The sequence below is a fragment of the Misgurnus anguillicaudatus genome, chromosome 22 (genome assembly GCF_027580225.2).
Source record: "Misgurnus anguillicaudatus chromosome 22, ASM2758022v2, whole genome shotgun sequence".
Lineage (NCBI taxonomy): Eukaryota > Metazoa > Chordata > Actinopteri > Cypriniformes > Cobitidae > Misgurnus > Misgurnus anguillicaudatus.
In genome coordinates this window covers 39797828-39819262 of record NC_073358.2, presented here as the reverse complement: position 1 = coordinate 39819262, position 21435 = coordinate 39797828, and the positions used below count along the sequence as shown (strand labels likewise).

Sequence of the window (21435 nt, the reverse complement as noted above, 5' to 3'; positions counted from 1 at the left end):
ATTCGCAATGTCCACGTCTGTAATTTAAAACCCTGTTATCCAACTGCCTCAGAGCTAGAGGCACAAGAGAAACAAAAGGTACTTGATCTTTTTAAGGAGTCCTCAGATGAGGAAGAGGAGTTCTTAGGATTTTAATATTTGCACATCTCTGAAACTACGAGACGTTTTGTTCAAGGGGGGGGGGGGGGAGTGAGACGGAAGTGAGACTACATTAACCACAATGCAACGCGTTCATTGAGAAAAAACTCTGATAAGGCGAAAGGAAGCCTGTGACGACAAGATCGTAGTAAGCCTCGACAGGTGTGTGCGTTAGAGTTCGGTGAGGAGTTTATGAATGAAACGGCGTGAAGGGTGAACGGAAGAAAGTTTTACGACTGAAGTTATAGATACAGATCCCGCTGGCTGCACGGCTAAGAGTTTTGGAACACGCTTGGTTATCACATCGCAGTGTTTATCGATGCTGGAAAAGCTGACGTGATTATTGCTGCGATGCTGCGGAAAAGAAAGCAGACAACAGATTGCGGTGGTACTGAGATGTGCATGCTGGCTGCTCTACAGTGAAGTGTTGGGATAATTATTATTGCCAATCCTAAAGGACACTTTCCCTGCTGGGTTTGGGCAAGGCGGCTGGAGTTATACGGAGGTTGTGAGTTTGTTTGCTCTTCTGAAGCAGTATATGAACTATCAGTGCAACTGACTTCAGGTAGGACTGAAACTGTCTAAGATTAAAACTGTCTTCCTTCGTCACGTTATACGTCATACACACACACGAACACAAACACTAACGTGACTCTATGATCCCTATGAACAATTAATTGTGCAACAGTCTAAAAAGGAACTCTTTAATATGCTTTATTTCTTGAGATGTGACATTGAAATATGGTGTGTTATTATGTGATATAGGAATTATGATATTTGTTTTGATAATATGACTAAAATGAAAATATTTGATTTATATATATTTGGTATCTGAAAATATTTTGAATGTTTTTGTTCTTGAGATTATTATATTATTATGATTTCATTTGTGGTGTATTTGGAACTTATGTTTACTTCTGAGTGAAGAGCAGAATTGGAAAACTGCCACTAGCACTAGAGGTCCAAGTCGAAATGACTAGTTGAATAAAAGACTCTGGACTACTGAATGACAATTCTGTGCGGTTTAATTTAAAAACATTAAGCAGTAACGTCACACTACACTGACAATAGTCATCATTGTGTACAGACAGTAAAAGGGTCTGTGTGTGTGTGTGTGTGTGTGTGTGTGTATATATACACACACACACACACACACACACACACACATACATAATATATATACATACCTGTATATACACACATATATACATAGACCCTTTTACTGTTTGTACACAATAATGACGTGGCAGCGTATGCGTGTGCATTTAGCCAACGGAAGTATTGCAAGAATCAGCAGTGAAGCAACACAGAAAGTTATTTTAAAAGGTTGACTTTATCAACTTTTTCAACACAGCTACCAGATCCGTGTCCTATAGGGGAGTGGATAGAAGACGTTAGCAGATGGCTAAAAATAAAGTTGCCAGATACATATATACATATATTAGTGTATTATATTAGTGCAACCAAACGCAACAAGCAGACATTTTGATGCTCGGAAACCGTTTTAATAAACTTTCTGAGTTGCTAACAAATTAGAACCAATTGGGAATAAAACCACCTCACCTTGCCTAAATGCGCGTAGGCTATTTGATCACGTGACCTGTAAAAGGGTCTATATGACTGACTTACCAGTGTGTTTAAAAAGAGCCATCTGCCTCAAATCATTTAGAAGCCTTTTATCCAGGACAAGGCCTTCTAGTGTGCGGTAGGCATGTGATTCTTTCTGAAGCCATTTCTTTTTCCGTTGCTGTTCAGGATTGAAATCGTTGTGGTCACATTTTTTCGTATTTCCTTCTTCAATCCAACTGTGCACACCTAAAGAATGGACTTCCACTTCACGAGCAACTCCTGTATCGTTACATAAATACAGATACCAAGAAAATTATAATAATAATAATAATAGAACTACAAACATTGGTAAATAGTTGTGGTTCATCAACCTCACTATTTTAAACATTTTCAAGAACAACATGTAGGTGCTAAAATATACACTAAATGTATGTGCCAAAGATAAGTTTGCATAGAAATGAATCTATAAAATAAACAATGTGTGTATATAAAAAATTATGTTATGTTTTTTCCCTACAATCTTATGTTAAATGTGAAGTTCTTTAGCATGTATTAAACAATCAAATGTCACAATCAAACATTATCAATTTGACCCCAAACATTAAAAGTGTTGCTAAAATTTAAACAGGAGGGTTAACAACAAAAAATAAACATGCTAATTGTATCTAGTAATGGTTCAGGGACTGAAATGATTGGGGACTCGAATATAACATGACTACAATATGAAAGCTAAACAATTACAGCTATATTTTAGTATAACATTGAAGAACTTACATTTGAGTCACCTCCACAAGTGGCACAGGAATACCATAAATGATTGCAAATACTACGTATCCATGGCTGCAGCTCCTGATTGTCTTTGTGTCTTGAAATGGACAGCAACTTTTTGAAAAATCCTAAAGAAAGGTATTTGTAATTTTAAAACTCTGATCATGCAGGGAGAATAGACACCAAACCTAACCCTTTCCCCACCATTGACAAGTTATCTTGTTAATTAAGAGAAAATGCTTCAGTGCCAATGACGAGTTAATACTGCAATGCATATTTCTGCTACCATCCACTAGATGGCACTTCTATTCAACTTATAAAACACTACTTATACATCTATGAATCCAAAAGCAAGAAATACTCGATGTACAGTCTTGTTCAAAATAATAGCAGTACAATGTGACTAACCAGAATAATCAAGGTTTTTTGTATATTTTTTATTGCTATGTGGCAAACAAGTTACCAGTAGGTTCAGTAGATTCTCAGAAAACAAACGAGACCCAGCATTCATGACATGCACGCTCCCAAGGCCGTGCAACTGGGCAACTAGCCGAAAGGGGTGTGTTCAAAAAAACAGCAGTGTGGCATTCAATCACTGAGGTCATCAATTTTGTGAATAAACAGGTGTGAATCAGGTGGCCCCTATTTAAGGATGAAGCCAACACTTGTTGAACATGCATTTGAAAGCTGAGAAAATTGGTCGTTCAAGACATTGTTCAGAAGAACAGCGTACTTTGATTAAAAAGTTGATTGGAGAGGGGAAAACCTATAAAGAAGTGCAAAAAATGATAGGCTGTTCAGCTAAAATGATCTCCAATGCCTTAAAATTGAGAGCAAAACCAGAGAGACGTGGAAGAAAACGGAAGACAACCATCAAAATGGATAGAAGAATAACCAGAATGGCAAAGGCTCAGCCAATGATCACCTCCAGGATGATCAAAGACAGTCTGGAGTTATCTGTAAGTACTGTGACAGTTAGAAGACGTCTGTGTGAAGCTAATCTATTTTCAAGAATCCCCCGCAAAGTCCCTCCGTTAAAAAAAAGGCATGTGCAGAAGAGGTTACAATTTGCCAAAGAACACATCAACTGGCCTAAAGAGAAATGGAGGAACATTTTGTGGACTGATGAGAGTAAAATTGTTCTTTTTGGGTCCAAGGGCCACAGGCAGTTTGTGAGACGACCCCCAAACTCTGAATTCAAGCCACAGTACACAGTGAAGACAGTGAAGCATGGAGGTGCAAGCATCATGATATGGGCATGTTTCTCCTACTATGGTGTTGGGCCTATTTATCGCATACCAGGGATCGTGGATCAGTTTGCATATGTTAAAATACTTGAAGAGGTCATGTTGCCCTATGCTGAAGAGGACATGCCCTTGAAATGATTGTTTCAACAAGACAATGACCCAAAACACACTAGTAAACGGGCAAAGTCTTGGTTCCAAACCTACAAAATTAATGTTATGGAGTGGCCAGCCCAATCTCCAGACCTTAATCCAATTGAGAACTTGTGGGGTGATATCAAAAATGCTGTAAAACCAAGAAATGTGAATGAATTGTGGAATGTTGTTAAAGAATCATGGAGTGGAATAACAGCTGAGAGGTGCCACAAGTTGGTTGACTCCATGCCACAAAGATGTCAAGCAGTTTTAAAAAACTGTGGTCATACAACTAAATATTAGTTTAGTGATTCACAGGATTGCTAAATCCCAGAAAAAAAAATGTTTGTACAAAATAGTTTTGAGTTTGTACAGTCAAAGGTAGACACTGCTATTTTTTTGAACACACCCCTTTCAACTAATTGCCCAATTGCACAGCCTTAAGAGCGTGCATATCATGAATGCTGGGTCTTATTTGTTTTCTGAGAATCTACTGAACCTACTGGTAACTTGTTTGCCACGTAGCAATAAAAAATATACTAAAAACCTTGATTATTCTGGTTAGTCACATTGTACTGCTATTATTTTGAACAAGACTGTATGTTTTGATCCCAACTCTGAATCTGATCTCTAACTAAAGTCCTTGACAAAAATGCAATGATCTCAGCTTTTCTTCAAAATTGGTATTTGTTTTAAGAAACCTACCCATATTTGATATGGAAGGCATTAAACTTTTGTGAAAATCAAAAAAAAAAAAAATGCTGGTGCTTGCTGGCAACTGTGTAAAAAATGCTGGCGGGGACAGAGTTAATTTTAATAATTCACAGATTATTGTAGCAATTTGATGGTACATGCAAACAAAATATTTTCATCTAGCTTAATAAATTTTGTACTATGCAGCTTTTTCAACAAACTATGATACATTCATATTTAGAAATTTTAGGCTATTAATTTGTTGTAAGACAGTTACCTTTGACTACATGCCAGATGTCAAATTCGTGGTGAATGTTCGGATATTCCACACGCATAATCTTTCTAATAGATGGCGATCTGTCTGTTGTCAGCACATCTATTTGGATTCCTTGCTCAAGTAGTTTGTCAACACCTCTCCTGAAGCCTATAGGCTCCATGGCCACAGAACTGGATGCTTCAGAAACCTGACAATGAAAACCATGAAAGACAACCAAGGTGAAAATGACATATTTTGCTATGTGCCCTCTGCATTTAACTGTGCATGAACATAAGCACTACAAGTCATGAACACACACCCAAAGCACTGAGCAATGGGAATCAATGGGGTGCATGTGGCTTGCTCAAGGGCATCTAAATTACAATCTGCCAGCCGTGAGACTTAAACCAGGAACTCAGGTTACAAGACGACTCTCTTACCTCAACACTATGACTGCCTAGTGGTTAAGTAAGGAATAATTGACAAAAGCGGTTGAATTAAAAGAAAATAATGCACACACAAGTTGCATCGTGCCGTTACACCGCACATGTCTATTATTTTCACATAATTCAAAGGACCCGAGTCAATTATTACGTTATACGTTATGGTTACCACAAACATTGATCTGGTGGTTATTTTAAAGGGGTCATTTTATTAATTTTTTAAGATGTAAAATAAGTATTTGGTGTCCCTAGCGTACATATGTGAAGTTTTAGCTCAAGATAACAAACTTAAAATTTCCACTTTGTAGGTGCAAGCAAAAATGTGTCGTTTTGGGGTATGTCCTTTAAAATGCAAATGAGCTATTGAAACGCAAACACTGATCACAATGATGGTAGTTTGTTGATCTTAAAACTTAATTGTGCTGTCAATTATCTGTTCTCTCTCTCTTTCTCTATGCATGACATGGCAGTTATGTGGTTGGATAGTGCAAATTAAGGGGCAGTATTATTGTAATTGTTCTTGCTACCTATGTCACACAAACTGGCAAAATCTGAACTACCCAACTTCTCACATGCTTGCAGAGAATGATTTACCAAAAGAACGTTACTGGGTTGTTCTTTTTCACATATTCTAGATTGATAGAAGCAGTGGGGACCCAATTATAGCACTTAAACATGGAAAAAGTCAGATTTTCATGCTATGACCCCCAAGACATTTGACAAATCAGGTGTGCGGTTTACAGAAAAATAATCAACACCCATGAAACATTCAATCAGAATAACGCACTCAACAGACCTGTGGTATAAGGTGTGAATTATCATTATTGTTATACACACTATTAAAGGCGGAGTCCATGATGTTTGAAAGCCAATGTTGATATTTGAAATCACCTAAACAAACACGCCCCTACCCCAATAGAATCTGGACCTTCTGTTGATAGACCCGCCCCACACATACGCAACTCGGCATTTGATTTGATTTGATTGGCTATAAGTGTGTTTTGGTAGTCGGCCCGTCTCCTTTTCCAACGCGTTTTTCAAACATCGTGGACTCCGCCTTTAAGTGGTTAGAATGTCGGACTCGTAACCCAAAGTTCGCCAGTTGGTAGTCTCACAGCCGGTGGTTTGTGACTGTGGTGCCCTTGAGCAAAGCACCTTAACCCCAGTTGCTCTCCGTGTGCTGTAGTGATAGTTGTCCACTGTTCTGGGTGTGTATGTGTGTTCACTACCCACTGGGTTAAATGCAGAGGTCACATTTCAAGTATGCATTACCATACATTGACAATTACTTTCAATTCTGCACTTCACTTGAAAATACTAAAGACTTACTATGATTACTTTTAATTTATTACATATGACATAAAAATGTGTGTCATGTAAACTGACCTGCACCAACTCAAAGTGCACAATCTTGTCTGTTTTGTCATCCATTAAAGAGTAAGTGTTATATTTGGCCGAAAAACCAGGGCTGAAAGAAGCACAAATACAAAACATTTCATAAGTGTTACTTGCAATTGTACCAAAATATAATAAAATAAAATACTTTGTTAATTTACTTGCCTGTCTGACCTCCCATCCCCTGACATATGAACTGGATTACAGAGTTCATTTTGCACATGCAAGTCATTAATTATGGCTTTCTGTTGTTCTTCATATTCTTCATTAATAACTGGTATAAGGTAAGAAGACTGAATTTCATAGAAAGTAGATTTCTTTGGTAATTGCAGGTGGAGTATAGAGGCCCAATCGTTGATGTCAGTATATGTTGCTCCAGTGACAAGTGTGCTTGCAGAAACAAGAAGGTTATTAACAGGCATTCCTCTAACATCAGCGCAAGAACTCCACTGTCCCTTGTGTTTATTTTCACATTCCCAGTGAACACGGAGTAGACTTCCTACTGTTGCTTTTCTGATTTTTGTTATTAGTGAGCCACATTCTTGACATCTTTTGAAAAGCTCCATGACATTAGGCTCGTTGACAATCCATTTTGTTGCTTTCCAATTAATTTCATATTCATCATCATCATCTGAGCTTGGGGATGAAGTTGATGTTGAACTCAGGGGCTGAAAGCTAATATCTTCTTCGTCCGATGGTGGATCAATCGACTGCATGCTTACACTTAGCTCCAAACTGTCTTCATATTGCTCTGTAGTCTGTTCTGGTTGAATATACATGGTAGGCTGTGAAATCAAATGGATTAATGTCAGTAACTGAATATAAAATAGTTATGTTAAAACACCTAGGGGAGGTTTCCCAGACAGGGCTTAGGCCTAGTCTTAAATGTTAGCGTTGTCTTGATCGCAAACAATTTGCTTTGACATATCTTACAATTTATTAGTGCGAGTGTTGTGTCTCAAGATGCACACCAGTAATGTAAATTTATAAATGCTTTAAAAATGACTTAAATATCCCAATTTAACTAAGGCCTAGTCCTGTTTTAAGATAAGCACTGCCCGGAAAACACTAGTCCTAAACTAAAATAAATGTAAGAGCTCAGCTGTCCAAACTGAAAACAACTTGCATTGACATATCTTAAATGCCCTTTGTTTTGCCTCAAAATGCACACAAGTAATGTCTTATGTAAGGCATGTTTGTTAAAACTAGTTATAATTCATAATTAAACTAAAGCCTAATCCTGGCATAGGCTAATCCATGTCCAGGAACCACGTCTTATAGTATATGTAACCCAGTATACATGTGCATTTTTAAGGATAAAACACATCAAAATATTTAAATACTTGTAATTGTAATTCACAAACGTTGGTACTTACAGAAAGTTGGGAGCGTATTGGAGGCAGAGCATAATATGTACCAGATGTTGACGTATTTGTCTGCTTTCGAGCAGATTCTGGACTTGTGAGCACTAAAAGTTTCAAATGAGCGTCTGAAAACTGTGTGGTCGTAGTTTCTGGACCAGGGTTGTGTTGTTTTACTGGTGTTGACTGTGGAACATCAGCAAAAAAAAGTCCTGCTTCCTCGCAAATAAGCTCCGCTTTATTCTGTGTTGCAAGGGACTCTTGACTTTCATGAGACGGATACTAAGGAGTTAAAGAAACATAATTTAATACGTTTTTAATAACAGGAAGACATTTCTAATAAATAAAAATGGCCACGTTTTGAAGCACATTGACGAAAAGCACGAATAATAAATCGAAACATTAAAAACATGCATACCTCTGCTGCTTGCGGTAAAAACTGAAGGGGCACAGCCGACGCTTTCAGAAAACGACGCCGTCCTTGCTCGTTGTGGTGGAAATCATCCTCACAAAATGATCGCTGCACACTCTCTTCTCAGTCAGAAAATCTACAGGTGTGTTGATATCCATGTGCAGCGCGAGAAACCACAGCATCAGTCGCTCAGGGTTGCGTGTTGGAAATCTGTGAGAACTCCGGTTGTTACTTTGTAGCGAAAGTAATCTTTTCTTTTTCAATATATTGTCACATCTAGGGTACGCACACGTACGAACCATTTTAAACAATAAATTGACAACACAACCAACTTAATTTGTGTCCCTCCACAGCTAAAAACTTATGAACGGTACTTCTCAACAATTGTAAACACTAACGTTAACGGTAACCTTGGATGCGATTACGCAATGCCCATGGTCGCGAACGCGCACCGCCCGGCAACGGCAAGACGCAAAGCCGCCGCCACAAAGTACACATTAATTCCACTTTACCTTCGCAAATGTGGATGCCTCGCTAGACAAGACCCCAATGCCTCAGTCAAGATCGTTTAAAGCCCTTTAAAGCTGCACTTAAACTGCAATTTTAAACTTCAAATCATTGGGGTCCAATCAAGTCCACTATATGGATAAAAATCTTGGAATATTTTTCTCAAAAAACCTAATTTCTTTTCGACTGAAGAAAGAAAGGCATACAGATCTTGGATGACATGGGGGTAAGTACATTATGTGGAAAAATGTTTTATGAAAATGGACTAATCCTTTAAGTTGTTTAATTGTATTTGTCGAAATTTATGTAATCTGTGAAAGGCGTAGGACCAAAAAAAAAAAAAACATAGATCTCGGGCCGATAACGGACGTTGCCATTTTTGTATCTCATCCATAAGCGTAATTTGAATGCCTGTTCACGCAGACACCATACGTCATCAGCGTGTCACTTGAATATAAGACAAAAGTACAGAATGGCACATTTTAGGGTGTTAGCGCACCAAATTATATTACCATTTTTCAGTTAGTGCGGTTTGTGTTCACATATGTTGTTTTTACTGTACTCTAAATGCCCCACCGTACACCATGTGACAACTGTCAGCGCTGTCATTGGTCTCTGACAGCTCTACCCCCATGACCACCCCCACATGTTTCCATGACAACCAGCCTGACACTAAGAGCAAAGCTAGCAAGATATGGAGATAAACAATGCATGTCTTTGGGAAGATTCTTTGCTTTAATGCGAAATTGCGCAACTGTTCTAGGGCTGTGCAAAAATCGCCTGTGATTCTCATGCGTGTTTCATCAGTAAAGCAGGTTCCTTGATTAGTAGTAAATCGCCATCAGCTGCTTTCAGATGGAGTGGCATTTACTACACAGAGACGTAGTTCCCAGAGAATCTAGGCAAAATCATGCTCCAGGGCTCCAGACTGCGACCAAATGGTCGCATTTTGCGACCAAAATTTGAGAGTGTGCGACTGAATTTTACATCCAGTCGCACATGTGCGACCAGTAAATTTGCCTCCCCCACCCTCCGTATTTTTTTATACATTAAACGTGGAAGGGGCACGTCAATGATCAATGAAATGAGCAATGAAATAATCAATGAGACGCGAGCGCATGCAAATACCCACACAGCAGGAGGCTCCAACACGTCGCTCGCGATCTACCGGTAAGTTAATTGCAGGTAGCTCGCTCGTGGGTTTATTTATTTATTTTCTGTGGTTATGGCGGCATTTGGATGTCTGGTTAGCGTTACAAGCGCCTGTGGTAGTAAAGACTGGGTGCGTGTTTGACGTCGCATTGAGCTGTGTAGACTGGCGTATGACATCAGTAATTAACATGTATGATTCAAAAACAGTGCTTCTCATAAACTGACGAGGGGTTTCAATTTAAAGTATGCGCGCAGCCTGTCTCTCTCATTGCTTGTTAAATACTCGCACCCGTTTCCGCATTGCGCAGCCTGTGTCTCTATGCTTATTAAATAGGCTACTCACGCCTGTCTCCGCAAGTCCGCATCGCAAGACTTCACACCCGCGTCTTCCAAAACGGATGATGCGTTAAAACTTTACACATACACGCCGAACAATGCTTACAAGCCTGGCTCCTTATTTAAAACAAACTGAAATACCATTTAACTTGGTTATTAATGTCACTTGAATGAAATGACATGACATTTAACACATTTGGATTTTATATTCATTTTAAAAATCCCTAATGTAGCTATTTAATATTTTGATAGTTATGAAGTTGAGTATTACAGTTCTTTGTTTACAAAAAACAAACATGCATTCAAATCTTTCCAGTTAAACTCAGTCACCCATTTAAATATTTTAACTTGTTGTTAAAGTTGCAGCTATAATGAACCTATTTAACTCTTTCCCCGCCATTGACGAGATATCTCGTCAATCTGCAATACCGCAACTTATAAAAACCGGAAGTATTGCCCTAGGGCAAACAGCTGTATGTCCGTGTATGTTTTAAAGATCGCTCTGCATCTGATCTCTATCAAAAGTCCTTCACAAAAATGGAATTATCTCAGCTTTTTGCTCAAAATTTGGTGTTTTTTATGAAACCTACACATATTTGAGAGGTGATAAAAACAGAACACATGAAGGTAGGATGAAACGGATTTTTTTGTTTGAAAGCAGAGGGTCTGTTCTTTTATTTAATATATTGTATGTTTATATATTTAAAGGCGGAGTCCATGATGTTTGAAAGCCAATGTTGATATTTGAAATCACCTAAACAAACACGCCCCTACCCCAATAGAATCTGGACCTTCTGTTGATAGACCCGCCGCGGCCCCACACATACGCAACCCGGCATTTGATTTGATTTGATTGGCTATAAGTGTGTTTTGGTAGTCGGCCCGTCTCCTTTTCCAACGCGTTTTTCAAACATCGTGGACTCCGCCTTTAAAAAGGAGCATTTTCTGGAAGGCATTAAACTTTTGTGAAAATCATGAAAAATGCTGGCGGTGAAAGAGTTAAATACTGTTACAGTGTTCATTTCATTAATATGTGTAAAGATAATATGCAAAGTGTTTTCTATTAATATAAATTCTTCTGATACACATGTACACAAAAACTCAAACTGAATTTGAGAGGTATGATACATTATCTAAGAGATTTAGGTATTACGTGACACAAGTAGTTCTCGACCACTTTTATTTTTTAGAAAGTATAGCTCTTCAATGGAAAAAGGTTGAAGACCCCTGGTCTACAGTGTCACCGTCGGATGATGATGCAGAGTTACATACATTTAAGTATTGTTTGTAGCTGTGAAATGACCGAAAGGTTACTAAGCACTTTGTTACTAAGCACTTTTTTTATTTTGAATGTATGGTATTTTGTTTACTATTTGTACTGTCATGGCAGTGATGGTGCTGTCAGTTTACCTTGTTGTTGCATCTTCAAAAGTGCAGAATAGAATGTGACACTGAATTTGAAACATCACATTTGTAATTTCTGCATCTATTATTAAAGAATGTATTAGTAATACAGTGGAAATTAGTAGATTTGGTTAGCATGTTGGTTTACGTTGTGCGCCCCTAAATTTTCTGGTTGTGCCCCTGAAATTTTCAGTTGGGGGCCACTGTGCTCCTAGTGAAAAAAGTTAGTCTGGAGCCCTGTGCTCATATTCGAAGAAAATCGACTCTGATAATCTATGCGATTTTGCCTAGCTTTTCGGTGAACTACGGTTCTGTGTAGTAAATGCCGCTTCATCTGAAAGCAGCTGATTGGGATTTACTTCTAATCACGAAACCGGCTTTACTGATAACACGCGCATGAGAATCGCTGGCCATTTTTTGCACAGCCCTAAACTGTTCTATTAAAGCCCTTCTCACTGAGCCGTTTGCTAGAAATCCTGTTATGTCACTATTTGTATGTGTGGAGGACAGCTATGGATTTATAAAATCAGCTCATACCTCCAATCAGAAGTAAAATAAATGAAGTTTATTTAACTAAGTTTGGGAGGAGCATGGTCATGTGATCTAGGGATGCTCCGATCAATGCCGATCTCCACTAATAATACGTGGCCGATCACTACTCTGAATCGGACAGCCGATCTTATTACAGCTATTTCATGTACTACGACATGTACTTGATCAGTAAAGGGCGATTTATAGTCGTGCGTAGGTCCACTTGGCTCATCTTTGTTTTCACTGTCTGAAACGGAAATACCTATGACGCAGGTTTTTTTACCTGACGGGAGGGGTTCTGGTGGACCAATCACAGCGCTTGCGGTCCGCGTAGAGCCGACGCGCTGTAAGAAGTTTTGTGAGGTGCGCGTCAGGCTACGCAGAGCTGCGCACAGGCTACGGATAGCCTACGCAGTAGCTACGGCCTAGGACCTACGCATGACTATAAATCGCACTTAAGTCCTTATCGATCTAAAATCACTGTTAGTTTGAGTCGTTTATAACATGCATTTGAAAAAGCAAAACTCGTCAAACATAATTATTAAAAATATTCTTTATTATCATGAAAATAACTGAAAAGGTTTGAAGAAAACCAAAATAAATATATACTTCAGCCATTTCATGGAGCTGCGTGTCATCAAAGAGTATAGAAGCACAAGAGGGGAAACTCTGATTCGTTTTTGGCAACAGTCACTAGGTGGCGCTTCAGTAGCGCGGCCGCCTTTTGGAATGAATATTCTCACAGCCAATTCATTCTCAATTCATTCTCAGCAAATCTCACAGCCAAATCAGAAGCGCAATTGTAAGTTTCTTATATTAAAATTTTGTTCACTTGTAGTGCTGCACAATTAATCACATCGCAATCGCAATGTCAGCCTGTGCGATTATATGACAGCAAAATGTTGCAATTCACTGATTCTTGAAACTTTGGCAAAAACATGTCCTACTAAGAAAAGTGCTAATTCTGTTGGAAATTAATAACATTTTCATGAAGAAAAAGAATCAGTGTTATAATCAGGGGGTCCTTTGCACATATGTAAGGTTTTTTATAGGTTTATTTTTATTTTTTATTAATTTAATGATTATACACTGAAAAAAAATATTCATTGAATTTAATAAGTTTAATAAAGTGGTTGCAATCAATTTATTTAAGCTATATTTAAACAAAAAAGATTAGTAACGTAAAATAAAATATTAAACTTTTGTTTAAATGTAGCTTAAATAAATTGATTGCAACCACTTACTTTGATTAAATTGATTAAATTCAACAAATCATTTTTTTCAGTGTATGCTGGCCCATTGCCTACAAAATCAGCTGTCCTCGGTTAAGAGATAATCATTTCAACTCGATTAAAAAAAGCCAAAAGTAATAATTGAATTGAATAATATATTTACCACATGAAAGAGTACATTGTAATATGTATTAAAAACTACAAACAGTGAGTTTTGAACAACATTTACTATTATTTTGTGATTGCTCAAAATGTGTCCCACATATTCGTCACCACCGTCAGATATTTACAAAAAGCAATAAAATCAGACAACTACAGGGTCAACAGCATTCCTGAGGACCCCATTTTCAAACCTTCAGCTCTACTGCATGCTTCAAGATCACTTAAGCTCCTGTATGTTTGCTATTTTCTCTTAAACTTGTTCATATTTTTGGACACTGCTACTGTGACAACCATAACATGTCAACACTGTCATCTTTGTAAAAAAATATTAGATTATGAAATAAATGTATCATTTTTAAGAAGAGGTCTGAAGTAACTAGCAACAGAGGGGAAACAAGATGGCTAATGTGAACAACTCATCCATTTTTTTTTATCTATATTAGGTTTTTGTCACCAGCGTCAGATGTCACCACGGTCAGGTTTTCTGTCTTTTCTGTCAGGTTTTATGTATTTTAGGAAGTTATGATTTGACAGTGCTCAGGATTGTTATTTTTTGGACCAAATATTTACATAAAGTTTAAGCAAGAAGCCATTGACTTGAGTGTTTTACATTTTGGAATAATGAGGCCAGTGTCACCACCGTCAGATTAGTGTCACCACCGTCAGACAGAGTTTTATTTGTTTTAAATGAATATGCTTACAATATGTTTCTTCAGTGCTGTTGAGTTATTAAATTAATAGTCTCTATTCATACAAAAATATGTTTATTAAATAAAAAATCATTACTTTTTCTATTTAGGCTTAAAGAAAACGTTGTATGAGTAATAGCTGGAAAAATGCCTATTTTATGAAAAAAATACGAACAGGGGAGGTTGCACCAGTAAAGGCCGAGACCTTGGTCTATAATGATATACCTTCAGATTTTGTAATTTAACTAACTTTTTTTTCAAAATTTAAACCTGTTTTATCCAAATTGCCAAGAATCACTGAATTATATTAAATAAATAAATGTGTGGACTTGTTAACACAAACTTTCTGATAACAGTTTGATGATTTTCCTTGCTGTTTAAAAAAAGAAAGAAAAACGAACAAAAAAGGCAGTGCACGTGTGGCATGCACGTGTGTGGCGTGCGTTGTCACTTGTGTGTGCGCAGCGTGGAAATACCAGAGCGAAGATGGATGCAGAGGAGATTGACAGTGATCTGGTAGCTAAAAAAAAACTCTACGTCTGTTCTATGGCGGTATTTTGGATTTAGGATTACTGACACTGAGCAGTTGCTACATCATGTGCAAATACGAAAACATTTCTAGTTTTACAAATACACATTTTAGCATTATCACTAAACTGTGTGTGGATTTTCCTTAAACTGTTAAGCGTCGCTGTCCCGAATACGGGACACCTAAGTTTGCATTAATATTGTTGATGTAAATTTTAATCTATCACTACAAACTATATATCGTTCTTATCTTATCATGACAAACTGTATATTGTTTGAAAGATCCAAGAGTGTATATTTAACTCAATAGGGTGGGGTGACGCTTAAAAGGTTAAAACCCATCAAGTTGACTCATAATACCATTTATTATAATCGCAACCGCACATCGCAATATTAGCATCAATAACCGCAATGGGATAAATTTCCAAAATCGTGCAGCCCTATTCACTTGCTACACCTACACGAAATGCTGTATTGTCTTGTATGTATGTGTTGTGTTGTTGTTGTTGTTATCAGTTGTGGAATCCAATCATTAAATAGATACACATTTGAGGTCGTTTTTTCTTGCTTTATTATGTAATTCTATTTTATGCTACTTTACACATTTACTACTTTTATTAGTTACCAACTCTGTACATATTAATCCCCTATATCCCGCTACAAACATGATAATCTTTTAGAACATGATGCATTGTTCTGTCTGTTATCCTATAATTGCCACTTTTGGACAGTGGCTGTGTTTTTTTTACTTAATCCATTTCGAGCAATTCAGATGTATATGTGTGTATATGTGTGTGTATATGGAGCCAAAATATTATATGTGAATGAGTTTATGTCGGTAGGCCTATGTTTGTATGTAAAATTAGCCTAGTGGAAGACTAAATATCTTAAAATAAGTTGTAAAAAGGGATTAATGATCACTGGTCTGACTGATGTTATTCTGTGTTATCATCATTCAGTTTGAATTTGATCTTTTAATGTACAAAGTAGCTGATATTGCCATTACTTCTAGTTGACTCCCGAGTCGCTCTCATTCCAAAATGGCGGATTTGTAGGGCTGCTGCTGGGCGCTGGTGTTGCAATGGAACCTTTTATTGAGTTTCCCCTCTTGTGCTTTTATCTTTGGTGTCATCACAGCTGCGTGTGTATTGTTCTTCGTCTACAGGGCATTTTGAGTTTCTGCACGAGAGCGCCCCTCTGGCTTTTGAATGTAGCGGCATTTCACCGTAATTGCTATTGCAAAGATAGCATAGACAGCATGTTCAGGGTACAGGAGAAAGATTGAAGTAAAATAAAGTCAGAAATGTTTACCAAGTTGTCTAACTCTGTATCAAAGAATATTAGATCATTTTATAAAAAATATAATAAGACATTTTAAATTACTGCTATTATTTTGCCATGAAATAAATAATGCAGGTTCGCAGATCGCAGAAAAGTTAAATTACGCGAATTTAGATTGTTTGTATGCATAATATTCTGCTATTACAATGAAGGTATTCAAAATCATTGCCGTACAGTATATGCACGACATAAACTGCTTGATGGCGCGTCTCATAATTTTCCATTACTAGGAATGCTTAGTATGGTTTATTATTATTATTAAAACAGAGCAACAATAAATTAGTAGAATTACTTATATTAAACAAAACGAATAGACGGAAAAATTGTCCCCGCCTTATAACATAAATAAATCTTAAGATCCTTAGATTTTTCGAAACAAATGATTGGCTTGCATTTTTTTTTATGAATATAAAACTACAACAATATAAAACATGGACAAACTCACCTAAGTTAAGCAAAGAAATAAAAAGTTAATTATTACAATAAAGGTATTCAAATTCATTGCCGTACAATATATGCATGACATAAACTGCTTGATAGCACGTCTCCCACTATCAGAATAACAATAATATAATACATTTGGTGCGAATCGAGGTCGGTACATGTTCACACCTTAAACAAACCGTACCAGAGTTTGTTTGGAACCGGACCGAGACCACCTCTTCAGCTGGGTCTCGGTGCGGTTGTTTGGTCCGCACCAGAGTTCGATTGCTGTATTCACACCTTCCCAAAAGGTCCGCACCAAGGGGGGAAACGAACTTGAGTTCGATTCAATCGAACCAAACAAGGCAGGTGTGAATACACCCTTAGTAATATGCGTTTATAGAGACTTAATTTGGACTTTGACCTTTAAATACGATTTTCCTAACATTTAGGCTTTTCAACATCAAATTAAAGATTTTCAAATCTATTTATCTCTGGCAAATCCTTGGACTATCCTAACAAACCATAAATCAATGGAAAGGTTATTTATATAAGTTTCGGATTTTGTATAAAATAATTGACCCTTACGACTGGTGGTCCAGGGTCACATGTGGCAAGAAACAACAGCCAATGTATACTCAGGTTCGAAATTACTGTTATAAATGAAACATTTTTCTTGAGTTGACATTAATTTGACAAGAATACAAAGTATTAATTTATTGTAGTTTTATTCTAATGATCACATAAATAGGCACCTCTCCACATACAGACAGTAAACAGACTCTTGACATTTGAGAGTTATTATTGATCAAATTGACTCATCGTTTAGGACAGGGTTCTCAAACTTTTTGTGGCCCTTACATGGGAAAACATATCCAAGGATCCCCTTAAAATTCTAATATTTACTAAGCATATTCCTACTTTAAAGCATATTTTTACACTTATAAATGTGATGAGCATATAATGATAAACAAAAACACATTCTCTTCCTAATCATTATTTTCTTCTTATGTGTTTTTGAGAGGATTGTTTTCAGATTACTTTTCAAACTCAACAGTTCTAATTTTTTATAACAGTTATAATGATCTTAAAGGCTTTAATAAAATTTGCAGTAGGAAGACTGACATGGTTTTTAGATAGTCCCCATATTTAAATGTATATCATTCTTAATAATAAAACACAAATATATAATTTATAACAAATTATTTCACAGACCCCTAGCTAAGCATTGAGGACCATCAGAAGTCCTCGTACCCAACTTTTGAAAACCCCTGCTTTAGGACACCATTCTGGAGAATATTTTTTGTTATCTGAAAAAAAGCACACTGTCTATTTTCATATAGTCATATTTGTACTTTCATCTATTATATTTCATGCCAATTCATTTTGCAGGCGGACTAAGACTGTTCTCCATATTGGCTGGAAAAACAAATAACTCTCACAAGAAGTTTACTGAAACTCTGATTAACCGAATTCTGGATCTGAGAGAAGTTCCTACAGTGGATGAGAGTGACATTGTTTTAGTTTTCTGTCCTATTGTTTCTCGAGCTGGAACTGATATTGAAGCAGCACTGAAAACATTCACAGGCTCTACAGGTTGTTTCATTATAATTATCACACTTTAAGAAAACACAAAAGTTTTAATATAAATGTTCTCTTTTTCTTTGAACAGCATCTAAGCTGAAAGTTCTAGTGGTGCTACATCACACATTTGACAAAGAGAAAACTGTACCAGACAGCAGCAGATGTGTTCACATGAAGGATATACTGACAGTGGACTGTCTGTTCTATGAGGATACAGGATTACTGGAGTGTCAGAAGAATCAAGATGCTATGGACAAAGTTGTGAACCGGATGAAAGAGCAGGTATTTTACAAGATTCTCCATAATATTGTGACTAAAATGTGAACTAATTATAAATGCATAATTTAAAAACAAGTTACTGTTTACTTAGTAGCTTCACATTTAAATTTTTCTCCGCAGGGGAAGAAAAGAGGACTTAATGTGTCTCTACGTAAAAGTAGGTCAAAGTCACTTTTTCTTATACGTTTGAACTATATGATTTAATCTTAGTTAAGACACAATATGTATGATTTCAGACACTAATCACGTTCACTGATGAGGTTATTGTTATCACTCTTTTCCAAAGAACGCAACAGAAAGTCAGGGAGATGTCACATACAGCAGCTGCTTAACAAAACAATTTATTAAACTAAAGAAATAAACATGAAAATATTTAGTAATCAGTATAAATGGTAGTCAGTGTGTCCACAGGTGCATGTCAGTAATTGTAAACTGTCCAAACAAGCACAGCTAACCAAAAGGTAAATCACAAATGTCCATTTTAGGGAAAGATGGAACAGAACGAGAATGGCCACACCCTTAATTAAGCAGAACTTTAAGGGGGCGTGCACACCAACGCTTTTACGCCCGGGGCCGGCGCATGTTTTCAATTGTTTCCAATGGAAGCTCGGCGTTTTTCAAATAAGCCAGCAGCTAGCGGGTTTTTTCTGAGAGTCGAGAGTTGAAAAAGATTCTACTTTGGGAGAAAAGCTCCGCTCGTCAATGTCAGTTCTCACACGGCCGTCCAATCACAGTGTAGGTGGGGCGGGACAAGTATCACAGCAACCAACCGTCTCACAGCTGACGTATCAGAGCTACCAAAGCGCTTAGCTGAAGAAAGCTGGCACTCAGCTGAAAAACAGCTGGCATTCGGGGTCCTCAAGGCATTTTCAGCCGCGTTTAAAAGTTTTGGTGTGTCCAGCCCCTAAGGCTTAATATTTTTTAAATTCCAAAAGATTTACCTCCCTCAGCTGTCATGAAGGGCAAAATGGGCTATGAAATGACCTTTTTTGTACCAGGCTGTAAACATATTTCTGCTGTGAAGTTGGGCATTTTAACATGGGAGGTCTATGGGATTGACTTACTTTTGGAGCCAGTCAATGAATTGCAGTTTGTCACTTTCGTGTTGGCTTCATGATAGAGACCGGAAGGTTGGTCCTTGACATGGCCAGACTTACCATTGGCCTTGATTGGGCTTGAGCCCAGGCGCGCCGACCAGTAGGGGGCCCCATGCTGTTTGCATTCATTTGATTTGTTCACTAATATGAACGTCATTTTAATTTTTTCTTTTACAGCCAATTGGTTGGTCTAGTATGGTTTTGCGGTTATGAATTTGCGCGCTCAAAGCATTTCATAATAACTCCGCTCAAGCTCCGCTCTGGATGTACAATATTCCACTCCTCGCTCCCTCCCCACGCCCTCCTTATTAACGCCTCGCTCCGCGTTCGCTCCATTGTAAATTTTAATTCTCTTTTGAAACAACACCAACCTCGTTGGCTCATTAAAATATCAGAGTCCATTACAGTTCTGTAGCAGAATGCGCAATTTATTGTCCAACTCTAATAAAGCATATGGCATAAGCGTGTCACGGACCGCGCTGTAGCAAGGTAAATGCCGCAAATTATTTACAAATGTAAATGGCTTTTTCTTTTTTTCTGTGTTGGTGGTTTAGGTTGTTAAAGCTGTATTAATACAGACCTTTAGATTTTCTTTCCAAGTGTAAGCAGAAAACGTGTGTTTTCTTGACATGTGCCTTTTAATATTACACAAGGAATCTTTTGATGTTGTAATCACCTCCCCGCAATCGCGTTCTTCTTTGTCACCATTACCTTTTAAAATACATTTGTATTTTCCCCCCTTGCACTGTAGTATTTCAGAAACTCTTTATTTCTGTCTTTCTTTAACTGTGCTTATTAATAACTTATGAATTCATCCATCATATAATGCAAAGGCAGAAATCGCGAAGGGGTCAGTTAAATATAATTAAAAACTTAAATAATAAATAACATGATATTATATTAATGTTTGTGTAGTTAAACAATACAAAACAAATGCAATTGGGGCCAAAATATATGTTTAGAAACATTTTCAGTGCACCTCCCTTGTCTCACAGTGTTTTTGGTTCTTGCTCGTGACTGAGTGATAGTGGAGCTTTTTCGGAGCGAGAGAAAATCACAACTAGAGATCGACCGATATATCTGTTTTCCGATATTTCCCCCGATATTTGAGCATTTTCCGATGATCGGATATCGGTTTTGTAATATCGGATTGACCGATAAACGAGAGAATTGAGAATTGCGCGCTGGACGCATCTGTGGAGAGGAGCTCACAGCAGCAGCAGCGTGCACAAATATGAAGGCGGAGTGACGCGACTTCATTAAAAGGTCTTTAAGTATACTTACTTTGCATATTTGCAGGCATTTATAACACATCTTATTTGTGCATTAATGTATGTTATGTTAAATAAGTGGATTTATTAAAAGCAATGTATGCAGCTTGTCCAAGAGACGAACTCACAGAGTCACGCTGATCCATAAAATCCGGTCCCAATAACGACGTAGTTTGCATGAATAAACCAGCCATGAATTAATGCTTGGTGGAATTAAAAACGCTAAATTTAATTTTCTTTTTCTGTTATTTATGCTCATCATTAGCATCGTAAAATCACGTTCATATTGCTGATCACTTACCGGGGTTGAAGGCTAAAGCACATCTACCACTTTTTAACAAGATTTACCCTAAGTTATATTAACATTTACCAGATAAACATTATTTTGCTAAAATATCTAAATAAATGTCTGTGGATATCAATTAATTATTTATTACCTCCGCAAGCGGTCACAGTTTGATACAGTTAATGCGTGAGTAAATGCA

The 21435-nt window shown here is 37.3% G+C and overlaps 1 protein-coding gene and 1 long non-coding RNA gene across 4 annotated transcripts in view; one reads left to right on the top strand and one right to left on the bottom strand.

The window, feature by feature from the left end:
• LOC141358850 (uncharacterized) overlaps positions 1-21435 on the top strand; it is a 74211-nt gene that overhangs the window by 31093 nt on the left and 21683 nt on the right. The window lies entirely within an intron of this gene.
• Positions 2487-6814, bottom strand: LOC141358963 (uncharacterized). Its single transcript, XR_012365536.1, has 3 exons — positions 6633-6814; positions 4825-5011; positions 2487-2603 (listed from the first exon to the last, which is right to left on the bottom strand). It is a non-coding gene; the product is annotated as an uncharacterized lncRNA (long non-coding RNA).